This window comes from Nerophis ophidion, linkage group LG14 (assembly GCF_033978795.1).
Source record: "Nerophis ophidion isolate RoL-2023_Sa linkage group LG14, RoL_Noph_v1.0, whole genome shotgun sequence".
Taxonomy (NCBI): Eukaryota; Metazoa; Chordata; class Actinopteri; order Syngnathiformes; family Syngnathidae; genus Nerophis; species Nerophis ophidion.
This window is the reverse complement of record NC_084624.1, coordinates 21,000,442-21,003,663: the sequence shown is the minus strand read 5'-3', so window position 1 is coordinate 21,003,663 and position 3,222 is coordinate 21,000,442. Positions and strand designations below refer to the sequence as shown.

General features: G+C 42.5%; 1 protein-coding gene across 1 annotated transcript in view; it reads right to left on the bottom strand.

Moving 5' to 3' along the window:
- Window positions 1–256: 256 nt before the first annotated feature.
- gpc1b (glypican 1b) overlaps window positions 257–3,222 on the bottom strand; it is a 250,772-nt gene continuing 247,806 nt past the window's right edge. Inside the window, exon 10 of the mRNA XM_061920096.1 lies at window positions 257–3,222. This exon is cut by the window's right edge and continues 6,981 nt beyond it. The gene's annotated coding sequence lies outside the window, so the exon portion shown is untranslated.

Genomic DNA, 3,222 nt, shown 5'->3' with positions numbered 1-3,222 from the left:
GTTGAGTGGTCAATTTTAAGCTAACAGCCATTTGGCTGCCTTATGGGACTTGCTGGGGGAGTAAGTAAACCCTGGGAGTTCTGGCATTAAAACAGTGTATTTGCAGTGAGGAAAGGTTTGCTGAAGGCCAAGTGAGTCCACCACCTTCTGTGGTGTTCCAGAAGTTGTCCTGATGGACGACACGCACCACATTTTGCAGGTGGGCGCTAAAAAGAAAGAAACGTGACACCAAGCAATGTGAAAATCTTACAATGTATATAATTGACCATTCTGAAGATTTATTTTGGAAGATACAACAGCAAACATCTGCAATGCTCTTTTTAAACCTCTTTCCGACATTTCTCCTCACCATAAACTTCTGATAAGAACATAAGCCAAACAAAATAAAAAGTACATCAAAACAGGAAAGCACAAAATGTTCACTTTGATGTCCGAGTCACGCCCACCCCGGATCTCCACTGGATGCAGAACTTCTAGATCAGTTTGGGTAAAGTTTTTCTGCGTGGGACAGGAAGTCAAACACTAAAGAAATGATTTGCTTGACTTTCAAAATAAAATACGTTTTGTACTTAAACACTTTGACGGAGATGAAGTCAAATGTTGTCCGTCGATGTTTCACCGTGTTGTCACTAATGCTGACTTTGGAGGTCTAAAATCCCCAAAAACATATTTCAGGCATATCCCGGACGGCTACTTGGGGGCCTGCCACTGAGTTTATTGGCAGCTGTTACGCATCCAGCGCAAATCCGGGGCCTGTGTAGCGTGGAGCTCGTTTTACCTGGGAGTGATCATCAGCATATGAACCGCACTGACCCGAATATAAGACGGCAAAGTCAAACTAGTTTAACCGGAGCTTTTCTTCCTGTCACTCATGGACAACTGGTGTGTTCAAGGTGGGGCAAGTTAGCAAACCTTGAAGAAAATGTTGACGAATCATCAGACAACTAACTGTCCAGCAGCTAAGGAACCAATTGTTGTTTTTGTTTGATCTACAGAGGGGCAAAAAAGTATTTAGTCAGCCACCGATTGTGCAAGTTCTCCCACTTAAAATGATGACAGAGGTCTGTCATTTTCATCATAGGTACACTTCAACTGTGAGAGACAGATTGTGAAAAAAGAATCCAGGAATTCACATTGTAGGAATTTTAAATAATTTATTTGTGAATTATGGTGGAAAATAAGTATTTGGTCAACCATTCAAAGCTCTTACTGATGGAAAGGAGGTTTTGGCTCAAAATCTCACGATACATGGCCCCATTCATTCTTTCCTTAACACGGATCAATCGGCCTGTCCCCTTAGCAGAAAAACAGCTCCAAAGCATGATGTTTCCACCCCCATGCTTCACAGTAGGTCTGGTGTTCTTGGGCTGCAACCCAGTATTCTTCTTCCTCCAAACACGACGAGTTGAGTTTATACCAAAATGGATACATGGATGATACAGCAGAGGATTGGAAGAATGTCATGTGGTCAGATGAAACCAAAATAGAACTTTTTGGTATAAATTCAACTTGTGTTTGGAGGAAGAAGAATACTGACTTGCATCCCAAGAACACCACACCCACTGTGAAGCATGGGGGTGGAAACATCATGCTTTGGGGCTGTTTTTCTGCTAAGGGGACAGGACGATTGATCCGTGTTAAGGAAAGAATGAATGGGGCCATGTATCATGAGATTTTGAGCCAAATCCTCCTTCCATCAGTGACAGCTTTGAATGGTTGACCAAATACTTATTTTCCACCATAATTTACAAATATTTTTTTTTAAATTCCTACAATGTGAATTCCTGGATTTTTTTTTCACATTCTGTCTCTCACAGTTGAATTGTACCTATGATGAAAATTACAGACCTCTGTCATCATTTTAAGTGGGAGAACTTGCACAATCGGTGGCTGACTAAATACTTTTTTGCCCCACTGCACCAGCAGTTTGTGTGATCTCTGGAGAGGATGTTGCCTGGGAAAAGGGTGTGGTCTTGTGTTCAGACCCGTCTTATATGCAGCTCATGACAGCACACTTCTCACTCATTTGCATAAAATCAATGGTCGGCTTCTGCCGGGTGTTGACCATCTTGTGATGTCTTTGTGCAGACAGCGCCACTTATTGGCCTGATAAAAAGTGCAGGTTTTCTTTCTTTTTTTTTTTTTTTTTGGTAAGGAGGGGAGAAGGGCGGCTTTGAGTGGGATCCAAAAAAATAAAAAATATATAAAAAAGGACAAGGCGGCGATGATGGGAGCGAGTGAAGAAATCAAACGCTCCCACTGTGAAGTGGTATTTGAGTCGGAATGTCACCGTCACAGCTCGGAGTCCCCCTCCTGGTTGATTGTAAGGATCCGCGCACTTTCACTTTCACTTTCACATCATTTATATCAAGGGGCTAGGCCAAGAAAATATGTAGAAAATAAATCAGCCCCGTGTGGTGCTTGAATGTCTAATGTCGTCCTTTGGGAGTGACAACGCCACACTCCACAGGGCGGACACAACTAAATGGAGGGGCGCGCGAGCACACACACACACACACACACACACACACACACACACACACACACACACACACACACACACACACACACTGGTTATCATTTGGAATGGGGACCAAGTTTTTGATCATCACTTGTGGGGACCACCCTTTCTACAGGCTGTGTAGGCATAAAAGAAAATAGGTAAAATTGCCACTGCCCAGTTAGCTCATATACGTCTTTAAAGGCCTACTGAAATGAGATTTTCATATTTAATGTGTCATACTTGATCATTTCGCGATATTGCCATATTTTTGCTGAAAGGATTTAGTAGAGAACATCGACGATAAAGTTCGCAACTTTTGGTCGCTAATAAAAAAGCCTTGCCTTTACTGGAAGTCGCAGACGATGACGTCACAAGGGTGAGGGCTCCTCATGTCCTCACATTGTTTTTAATGGGAGCCTCCAGCAGCAAGAACTATTCGGACCGAGAAAACGACAATTTCCCAATTAATTTGAGCGAGGATGAAAGATTTGTGAATGATGATATTGATAGCGAAGGACTATATAAAAAAAACAAAACAAAAAACGACGGCTCCGGGTGGCGGCAGTGTGAGCGTTTCAGATGTAATTAGACACATTTATTAGGATAATTCTGGAAAATCCCTTATGTGCTTATTGTTTTATTTAATTATTTATCTTTGTGGCGCAGTGGGAGAGTGGCCGTGCGCAACCCGAGGGTCACTGGTTCAAATCCCACCTAGA